The sequence below is a fragment of the Phocoena sinus genome, chromosome 10, assembly GCF_008692025.1.
Source record: "Phocoena sinus isolate mPhoSin1 chromosome 10, mPhoSin1.pri, whole genome shotgun sequence".
Lineage (NCBI taxonomy): Eukaryota > Metazoa > Chordata > Mammalia > Artiodactyla > Phocoenidae > Phocoena > Phocoena sinus.
Genome location: NC_045772.1, coordinates 70,446,028 through 70,457,471, shown reverse-complemented (window position 1 = coordinate 70,457,471; position 11,444 = coordinate 70,446,028).

Below are 11,444 nucleotides of genomic sequence, written 5' to 3'. Positions count from 1 at the left end.
CTTGGCCATCTGTATGTCTTCTTTGGAGAAATGTCTATTCAGGTCTTCTGCCCATTTTTGGATTGGGTTAATTGTTTTTTTAATATTGAGTTGCATGAGCTGTTTATATATTTTGGAGATTAATCCTGTGTCCGTTGATTCGTTTGCAAATATTTTCTCCCATTCCGAGGGTTGTCTTTTCGTCTTGTTTATGGTTTCCTTTGCTGTGCAAAAGCTTTGAAGTTTCATTAGGTCCCATTTGTTTATTTTTGTTTTTATTTCAATTACTCTAGGAGGTGGGTCAACAAAGATCTTGCTGTGATTTATGTCAAAGAGTGTTCTTGTTTTCCTCTAAGAGTTTTATAGTGTCCAGTCTTATATTTAGGTCTCTAATCCATTTTGAGTTTATTTTTGTGTATGGTGTTAGGGAGTGTTCTAATTTCATTCTTTTACATGTAGCTGTCCAATTTTCCCAGCACCACTTATTGAAGAGACTGTCTTTTCTCCATTGTATATCCTTGCCTCCTTTGTCATAGATGAGTTGACCATAGGTGTGTGGGTTTATCTCTGGGCTTTCTATCCTGTTCCATTGATCTATATTTCTGTTTCTGTGCCAATACCATATTGTCCTGATTACTGTAGCTTTGTAGTATAGTCTGAAGTCAGGGAGTCTGATTCCTCCAGCTCCGTTTTTTCCCCTCAAGACTGCCTTGGCTATTTGGGGTCTTTTGTATCTCCATACAAATTTTAAGATTTTTTGTTCTAGTTCCGTAAAAAATGCCATTGGTAATTTAATAGGGATTGCATTGAATCTGTAGATTGCTTTGGGTAGTATAGTCATTTTCACAATATTGATTCTTCAAATCCAAGAACATGGTACATCTCTCCATCTGTTGGTTTCATCTTTAATTTCTTTCATCAGTGTCTTATAGTTTTCTGCATACAGGTCTTTTGTCTCCTTAGGTAGGTTTATTCCTAGGTATTTTATTCTTTGTGTTGCAATGGTAAATGGGAGTGTTTCCTTAATTTCTCTTTCAGATTTTTCATCATTAGTGTATAGGAATGCAAGAGATTTCTGTGCATTAATTTTGTATCCTGCAACTTTACCAAATAAATTGATTAGCTCTAGTAGTTTTCTGGTGGCATCTTTAGGATTCTCTATGTATGGTATCATGTCATCTGCAAACAGTGACAGTTTCACTTCTTCTTTTCCAATTTGTATTCCTTTTATTTCTTTTTCTCCTCTGATTACCATGGCTAGGACTTCCAAAACTATGTTGAATAATAGTGGTGAAAGTGGACAACCTTGTCTTGTTCTTGATCTTAGAGGAAATGCTTTCAGTTTTTCACCACTGAGAATGATGTTTGCTGTGGGTTTGTCATATGTGGCCTTTACTATGTTGAGGTATGTTCCCTCTATGCCCACTTTCTGGAGATTTTTTATCATAAATGGGTGTTGAATTTTGTCAAAAGCTTTTTTTGCATCTATTGAGATGATCATATGGTTTTTATTATTCAATTGGTTAATATGGTGTATCACATTGATTAATTTGCATATATTGAAGATACCTTTCATCCCTGGGGTAAATCCCACTTGATCATGGTATATGATCCTTTTAATGTGTTGTTGGATTCTGTTTGCTAGTATTTTGTTGAGGATTTTTGCATCTATATTCATCAGTGATATTGGTCTGTAATTTTCTTTTTTTGTAGTATCTTTGTCTGGTTTTGATATCAGGGTGATGGTGGCCTCACAGAATGAGTTTGGGTGTGTTCCTTCCTCTTCATTTTTTGCAAGAGTTTGAGAAGGATGGGTGTTATTTCTTCTCTAAATGTTTGATAGAATTCACCTGTGATGCCATCTGGTCTTGGACTTTTTAAAAAAAAAATTATTATTTATTTATTTATTTTTGGCTGCATTGGGTCTTCGTTGCTGCGCGCGGCCTCTCTCTAGTTGCAGCGAGTGGGGGCTACCCTTTGCTGTGGTGCACGGGCTTCTCATTGTGGTGGCTTCTCTTGTTCTGGAAAACGGGCTCTAGGCATGCAGGCTTCAGTAGTTGTGGCGTGCAGGCTCAGTAGTTGTGGCTCACAGGCTGTAGAGCGCAGGCTCAGTAGTTGTGGTGCACAGGCTTAGTTTCTCTGCAGCATGTGGGATCTTTCCAGGCCAAGGCTCAAACCCGTGTCTCCTGCATTGGCAGGCAGATTCTTAACCACTGCACCACTGGGGAAGCCCTGGTCCTGGGCTTTTGTTTGTTGGAAGATTTATAATCACAGTCTCAATTTCAGTACTTGTGATTGTTCTGTTCATATTTTCTATTTCTTCCTCATTCAGACTTGGAAGGTTGTAACTTTCTAAGAATTTGTCCATTTCTTCCAGGTTGTCTATTTTATGGGCATATAGTTGCTTGTAGTAGTCTCTTAGGATGCTTTGTATTTCTGTGGTGTCTGTTGTAACTTCTCCTTTTTCATTTCTAATTTTATTGATTTGAGTCCTCTCCTTCTTTTTCTTAATGAGTCTGGCTAATGGTTTATCAATTTTGTTATCTTCTCAAAGAACCAGCTTTCAGTTTTATTAATCTTTGCTATTGTTTTCTTTGTTTCTATTTCATTTATTTCTGCTCTGATCTTTATGATTTCTTTCCTTCTAGTAACTTTGTGTTTTGTTTGTTCTTCTTTCTCTAGTTCCTTTAGGTGTAACATTAGATTGTTTATTTGAGATTTTTCTTGTTTCTTGAGGTAGGCTTGTATGGCTATAAACTTCCCTCTTAGAACTGCTTTTGCTGCATCCCATAGGTTTTGGATCATTGTCATTTGTCTCTAGATATATTTTGATTTCCTCTTTGATTTCTTCAATGATCTCTTGGTTATTTAGTAACGTATTGTTTAGCCTCTATGTGTTTGTGTTTTTTACATTTTTTTTCCCCTGTAATTCATTTCTAATCTCATAGCATTGTGGTCAGAAAAGATGCTTGATATGATTTCAGTTTTGGAAAATTTACTGAGGCTTGATTTGTGACCCAAGGTGTGATCTGTCCTGGAGAATTTTCTTGCACACTTGAGAAGAAAGTGTAATCTGCTGTTTTTGGATGGAATGTCCTACAAATATCCATTAAATCTATCTGGTATATTGTGTCATTTAATGCTTCTTATCATTGTCATTTAAAGTTTCCTTATTTATTTTCATTTTGGATGATCTGCCCATTGGTATAAGTGAGGTGCTATAGTCCCCCACTATTATTGTGTTACTGTTGATTTCCTCTTTTTTTTTTTTTTTTGCTGTATGAGGGCCTCTCACTGTTGTGGCCTCTCCTGCCACAGAGCACAGGCTCCAGACGCACAGGATCAGCGGCCACGGCTCACGGGCCCAGCCGCTCCACGGCATGTGGGATCCTCCCAGACCGGGGCACGAACCCATGTCCCCTGCATCGGCAGGCAGACCCCCAACCACTGCGCCACCAGGGAAGCCCGATTTCCTCTTCTTTAGCTGTTAGCAGTTGCCTTATGTATTGAGGTGCTCCTATGTTGGGCGCATATATATTTATAATTGTTATATCTTCTTCTTGGATTGATCCCTTGATCATTATGTAGTGTCCTTCCTTGTCTCTTGTAACATTCTTGATTTTAAAGTCTATTTTATCTGATATGAGTATAGCTAGTCCAGCTTTCCTTTGATTTCCTTTTGCATGGAATATCTTTTTCCATCTCCTTACTTTCAGTCTGTATGTGTCTCTAGGTCTGAAGTGGGTCTCTTGTAGACAGCATATATATGGGTCTTGTTTTTGTATCCATTCAGCAAGCCTGTTTCTTTTGTTTGAAGCATTTAATCCATTCACGTTTAAGGTAATTATCGATATGTAGGTTTCTATGACCATTTTCTGAATTGTTTTGGGTTGTTTTTGTAGGTCCTTTTCTTCTCTTGTGTTTCCCACTTACAGAAGTTCCTTTAGCATTTGTTTTAGAGCTTGTTTGGTGGTGCTGAATTCTCTTCACTTTTGCTTGTCTGTAAAGCTTTTGATTTCTCCATCGAATCTGAATGAGATCCTTGCCGGGTAGAGTAATCTTTGTTGTAGGTTCTTTCCTTTCATCACTTTAAGTATATCATGCCACTCTCTTCTGGCTTGTAGAGTTTCTGCTGAGAAATCAGCTGTTAACTCTATGGGAGTTCCCTTGTATGTTATTTGTCATTTGTCCTTTGATGCTTTCAATAATTTTTCTTTGCCTTTAATTTTTGCCAATTTGATTACTATGTGTCTCAGCGTGTTTCTCCTTGGGTTTATCCTGTATGGGACTCGCTGTGCTTCCTGGACTTGAGTGGCTAATTTCCTTTCCCATGTTAGGGAAGTTTTCAACTATCATCTCTTCAAATATTTTCTTGCGTCCTTTCTTTCCCTTTTCTCCTTCTGGGACCCCTATAATGCGAATGTTGTTGCATTTAATATTGTCCCAGAGGTCTCTTTGGCTGTCTTCATTTCTTTTCATTCTGTTTTCTTTATTCTGTTCCGCAGCAGCGAATTCCACCATTCTGTCTTCCAGGTCACTTATCCGTTACTCTGCCTCAGTTATTCTGCTGTTGATTGCTTCTAGTGTAGCTTTCATTTCAGTTATTGTATTGTTCATCTCTGTGTGTTTGTTCTTTAATTCTTCTAGGTCTTTGTTAATCATTTCTTGCATCTTCTTGATCTTTGCCTCCATTCTTTTCCCGAGGTCCTGGATCATCTTCTCTATCATTATTCTGAATTCTTTTTCTGGAAGGTTGCCTATCTCCACTTCATTTAGTTGTTTTTCTGGGGTTTTATCTTGTTCCTTCATCTGGTACATAGCCCTCTGCCTTTTCATCTTGTCTATCTTTCTGTGAATGTGGTTTTTGTTCCACAGGCTGCAGGATTATAGTTCTTCTTGTTTCTGCTGTCTGCCCCCTGGTGGATGAGGCTATCTAAGAAGCTGGTGCAAGTTTCCTAATGGGAGGGACTGGTGGTGGGTAGAGCTGACTGTTGTTCTGGTGGGCAGAGCTCAGTAAACTTTAATCTGCCTGACTGCTGATGGGTGGGGCTGGGTTCCCTCCCTGTTGGTTGTTTGGCCTGAGGCAACCCAACACTGGAGCCTACCTGGGCTCTTTGGTGGGCTAATGGCAGTCTCTCGGAGGGCTCACGCCAAGGAGTACTTCCCAGAGCTTCTGTTGACAGTGTCCTTGTCCCCACGGTGAGCCACAGCCACCCTCCGCCTCTGCAGGAGACCCTCTAACAGTAGCAGGTACTTCTGGTTCAGTCTCCCCTGGGGTCACTGCTCCTTCCCCTGGTTCCCAATGTGCACAGTACTTTGTGTGTTCCCTCCAAGAGTGGAATCTTTGTTTCTCCCAGTTCTGTTGAAGTCCTGCAATCAAATTCCACTAACTTCAAAGTCTGATTCTCTAGGAATTCCTCCTCCCGTTGCCGGACCTCCAGGTTGGGAAGCCTGACATGGGGCTCAGAACATTCACTCTAGTGGGTGGACTTCTGTGCTATAAGTGTTCTCCAGTCTGTGAGTCATCCACCTAACAGTTATGGGATTTGATTTTACTGTGGTTGCACCCCTCCTACCGTCTTATTGTGGCTTCTCCTTTGTCTTTGGATGTGGGGTATCTTTCTTGGTGAGTTCCAGTGTCTTCCTGTCGATGATTGTCCAGCAGCTAGTTGTGATTCTGGTGTTCTCACAAGAGGGAGTGAGAGTACATCCTTCTACTCCGCCATCTTGGTTCAGGGCCACAAATTTCGATTCTTCCTTGATTTTCTCCCACCAAAAGTATCAGCTCTGTGTAGGCACTGTCAGTGGCTGCTTGGTTGTTGTATTTCCAGCACCTCACCCTGTGCAGTTCTGAGGAGGAGAGGGCTCCACACCTTGTAGGGCTGCACAGGGAAATGGTGAGGGTGGTCTCTGGGCACAGAGAAAGAGGCAACTTAAGGGCAGGGATATTGTCTTCTTTATTTTGAACATCTTGCATGAGGCTCAGCTCCTAGCATAAAACAGCATTTCAATACATGTTTCTTTGTGATAGCCAGGGTGTCAGAAACCTGAATGGGGTGCTCCTAAACAGTCTTCAGAGTATTCGTCTAGCGTTCCATGGATGCAGAATTTTAGAACAGGAGGGCATCTGGTAGATCCCCCTCATTTTACAAATAAGAAAGTGATAGTTCACACAGGAAGCAAGTGGTGGCCTAGGACTCAAGCCCCCTAGCTCCTAGGCCAATGTTCTTTGGACTACCCCAGGGTGGTTTGTGTAATTAAAGAATAAAATTTCTTACACTACTCAATGCTGTCAGGACCTTTTCTGAATCATGGTATAAACCAGTACTTAAATTAATATTTGCATCAGTGAAAAATGCAGAATCATTGGGCTAGAAAGGAAGTTAAGGAGGATATTCCACCTTCAAATAGAATTTGTTCCATCTCTTTTTTTCACTCCTTGAATTTTTGCATCCCATTGTGCTCCTTTCTGATTCTTGGCTTAGCTTGGAAGCTACAGTTAAAAACTGCTGGGTGAGAAGCTATTCTCCAGGTACTCTCAACTTTATTGGAAAGAGAAGCTGTCATAAATCACATAAGGGAACTGGGGCCTGTGGAATTACTTAGTTGCCAAGTGAATTCTTATTGATTGCTTTGGAAAATATGTACATTTTCCAGGAGCTTATCTGAAATAAAATAAAAGATTCATACTTTCTCGGATTGAGCTCTCTCTCCACCAAATTTCAGTGATAGTCTGTTCATTTTAATAGAGTGAAAGGGCAGTTAAATGAACAGCATAAGCATTAGAAGTTTAGTAAAAAACTTGGATAGGGCTTCCCTGGTGGCGCAGTGGTTGAGAGTCCGCCTGCCGATGCAGGGGACATGGGTTTGTGCCCCGGTCCGGGAAGATCCCACATGCCGCGGAGCGGCTGGGCCCGTGAGCCATGGCTGCTGAGCCTGCTCATCCGGGGCCTGTGCTCCGCAACGAGAGAGGCCACAACAGTGAGAGGCCTGCGTACCGCAAAAAAAAAAAACTTGGATAGCAGAGCACAAATGTTATTCCAAATGGAGAAAGGTTTGGAACAACAAAGTATCCCTAACTAAACATAAAATCAGAACCAGATTCAGGTTATAGGACTCATGTTGACTTTGTCAAACTTATTCCTAAAAATGATCAGCATACTATAGGAATTTCTAGGAAAATCGTGATATTAGATGCAGTTATCACTTCCATATCAGGAAGTGGTATGAATTAGGGTTTCAGGGGAACTGAAATTGTGTATGTCCAAGAATAGTGAAATAAGTGGGAGGAAAGCATTTGGATCTTAATCCTTTTAGGCCACAGAATCTGTTGAAAATTTCTAAAAACATTGATCCTTTTCCCTGGAAAAATTCACATAGACATAAAAGCCTTCAGGCTATTTCAGGGAGTTCACAGACCCCCAGACACACAGGAATGTGGGACTCCATATTAAGGGCCCCTTATTTAGCTATTCCCCCCAAAGTTCCTGCTTTCTTCATGTGGCAGCTCTGCCTGGCTGGCATCTGGGACTTCCAACCCTGTTACAGACACACACACACACACACACACACACACACACACACACGGCCAGGTCCTAGCAAATGGAAAGACTGAACATATGCTATGAGGCTGATTCAATTTTATTCAGAGTGAACAGAAGTGGCCTTAATCCCCCACAGATTTCCTTAACTTTTGTTGTGTGGTGAGATCATCTGGGGGAGATTTAGACTTCTCTTAGCATTTATTTACACTTTCCTTTATAGTATGTCTGAAAGGAAAATGCAAACTTTTAATTGGACTAACTTGGTCATTTGTTTCTGTGGTAGACTAGGTTTAGAATTGTCTCCATACCCATTCACTGGATGATTACAATTCACATGGGTATCAGGGTCTGCTTGATCCTGGAGATATATAGCTCAAAGGATTTTCTAGTCTTCAGTCATTTCCATCTTATTGAATTCACTGGTGAACTAAGGAATTCTTTCTGTATTATTAGCGTAGCAAACATGGTGGTGCATCCCTGAACAGACATGGGAAAGGAGGGTGGATAATAACAGTCTACAGCACTTTTTGTTTATCCAGAAATCAACCATCCCCAGAAGGCTGATGTGTAATCCCATGCTTAATCTGTCATCCATACTTTATGTAAAAATAATAATAATGATAATCATTTACACTTATACAGCCACTTACATCTAGGGAATCTCAACGCTTTACAAAACACTAATTTTCCTAGTGTCCCTGTGAACTAGGTGAGGCCCATTTTACAGGTGAGGCAATTGAGGCACAGGAAGGACAAGTGGCTTTCTCAAGGCCATGGGGTAGCTGATGGCAGAGCCCAGAAGCCTGGAGAGCTCTGTACCTTCCAGGTGTCCAGAGCCAGCTGCATCTTGTGGGTGAGGGAGTGGGAGGGATCACACTAGAATGAAGCCCTCGCTCTTCTGGGTCTCATTTACCTAAGCCCAGCAGTTCGTAGAAATGCAGGGAGGCTTTCCAAAGTAAACACTTTCCCATCCCCACACGACTTGCACAGCCTGTGACGGGTTGTTTTTGAGGTCTAAGCAGTAGAGGGGGAGCTAAAATTGGCTGTCATATGTGTTTGGATAGGAAGGAGAGGAATGAATTTGGGTGGAAAATTGCCTTTTCAGTGGATGCTGCTGAGAAGCATTGCCCACTCTGTGCCAAATCGGAGCAATCGTGGCCTTGGGCCTGTTTTATTCTGTTCCACCATATGAACAATCTGATATGCACATAACAAGGATGAAATAATTAAAGAGAGTCCCATACGCAATTTGCCAGGGACCAAGTGGAAAATAGCTTCTTACTATTTACAGGCTTTTCCGTTGCAGAGAATTCTTAAAATTCCCCAAAACAGGTGGTGCTGAGTTCCAGGTAATATGATGGTCTATATGAGTGCTTGTCAAACTTTAAGATGCATACAGATAACTTAGGGATCTGTTAACATACGGATGCTACCTCAGTGATTCTGGAGTGCGGCCCAAGATTATGTTTCCAGGTGATGCCGACGCTAATGGTCCTTACATCATACTCAGAGTCGCAAGATGCTAAGGCTACTATTTATCAATCTGATATGTCCATTCCCACCACCTAATGCTCTGGAGAAAGTTTTGGTCTCTTAGAATGAGGCTTGGGCTTAGAGGACTAAGGCCTGGGTCTGAAAATTGATTCTGTTACATATTAGCTGAGAGAGTTGGGACACCAAATCTTTCTGAACTTCACTTTCCATACCATAAATGAATTCCTCCCTCTTAGGGTTGAAGATGAATAAGAAAACCCAATAAGAAGAGTCTGTCTCACGGTGGGACTCCACACCTGGGCTCCCCAGTTCAGCGGGTCTGGCTGTCTTCCCTAACAAATACTGAATAGTTTCCCTCTGTGTCTGCCATAATTACCAGCTACATTTAATCTATAGGGCCTTTTTCATGTAACTTTATCTCTATACACTTTCTCTTCCACATGTAAAAGCCAGTATCAAATGTCACCTTTTTCATTATCAAAATGCTTTTCTTGGGCTAATTTCTTGTCTCCTTAACTATTACAATGTGTCCCTGCCTTCCTGGGTTCTCATTTGATCTAGGCTACGCAATGGAAGTGAGATTATAGGGTATTCATTTAGTAGATAAATGGTTATTAAACACCTACTATTCTAGGCCCTGGGTATACCACTGAGAATAAAATAGACTTCTTTCTTTTCTTTCTATTGTTTTTGTAGCCTCTGTTTAACTCTCTGGATCGCAGTGAAGTCTTCCTTTAATTCTCCATTTGTTGATGGCTTTAGACTTTTCTCTCATCTCCTAGTTTCATGTTCTCTATTCTTACTGCCCATACTAATCCTTTGGTTCTTTTTCCTCTGAATCTAGTGGACTGACCTAAAGCTTCTCTCCTAAAAATCTTCATAAAACTCATTTTGTGTGAATGTCTCTGTGTAAAACTGTTTTTTTTTTTTTGTTTTTTTTTAAATAGCAACACTGAAAGTCATGTACAGTATATACATAGAAAAAAAATCTTGAATAACACACACCTCACTGTTAGCACTGGAACTGTGAAAGGGAACTCTCAATTTTTTCTTTATGTACTTTGGCATTTTTGGGAAAAAAATTCTCCCTTACAGTCAGCAAGTTTTATTCTGTAGCACAGGAAAAAAATAAGGAGAAAAAAATTTAACTGCATGGATTAATGAATAGCGCAAGGAAAGATGAAGAAACATGAAAATAAAACTTACAGTCTTCAAATCTTCCCACATTCTCACTTGTAGTTTTATGTCTCAATTTCTGGGTCTGTCTTATTTAAGTTTCAAGTCACTGGTGCAGAACTCTGTCTTCCCGGCATTACACAGTGTCAGGAACACTGTTGGCATGAAAGCAACACTAATAGTAAAGCAACAGGAGGCATTTTTACAAGAGAGAGCACAACCGAGATGGATTTTGATAAGGTTGGTATGTGCCCCGAGAGGTCATAATTACCCACATCAAAGAAGGAGTGGCTTCTTAAGCAAGTGGACTTTATCTTGCCATCTGCCAAAAATGTACCAAACACTCTTACTTTGTTGAAAAACATGTGCACTCTTGGAACCAAGTCTTCGCAGCTTTGGACTGATGAACAGGACTGAAGAAATATTTTTATTCCTGACGCGTTTGACCTCCCAGCCTTTATTTGGCACCTTGCTTCTCTTATGTTGTCCTAGTTTGGGCACATCATCTGCAATTTGCATAAACGAGATAGGATTGGGTCATGGCTGAACTGGGAACAGAGAGACGTTATCTGATAAAACAGTGCAGGAAGAATTTAATTTTCCCAGCTCAACGGTCAATGTTCACTCTACTAGCTGGAATGCCGGGCTGAGTAGTGGTCAGAGAAGTGAGGTAGCAGGTTAAACTGTATTAGAATTTAGCTAGGACTCAATGGGGCTTCTTATTAGAGTACCCTAGAGAGGCTGTTTTAGCCAGAGAGCTTGATTTAATCAGCCAAACTTTGGAATTAATAAAAACAACAATAAACAAGTCAAAACAAAACAAAACATCAAGCGCAAAATCCCACAACTCTCCAAGTGTCTGGTGTGCACAGCCAGGAGAGCGACTCCTGGGACCATAAGAGGCCTTTGAACAGCATGGCTTTTTATTAGAGATCACACAGTTCTCCAAAGGAAGACTAGACACTGCTGAACTCCATTCTGTCCTGTGACTTTTGGTTTCATGTACATTGGAAAAGTAATCAGGTAGGTAGAAAAATAAATTAGAATAGTCCAAGAATATGTTGAACATTTATAATTGTGTTTCAGGCTTGGTACTTTTTATTATATATATATAAAACTCTACTATTACATTCTCTCCAAATAAGTATATATATATATAAAACTCTACTATTACATTTCTCTCCAAATAAGTCTGATTTCTTAAATATTACTTAATGAAGTGTTTTCCCTATTGTTTCAGCAATAACTGTT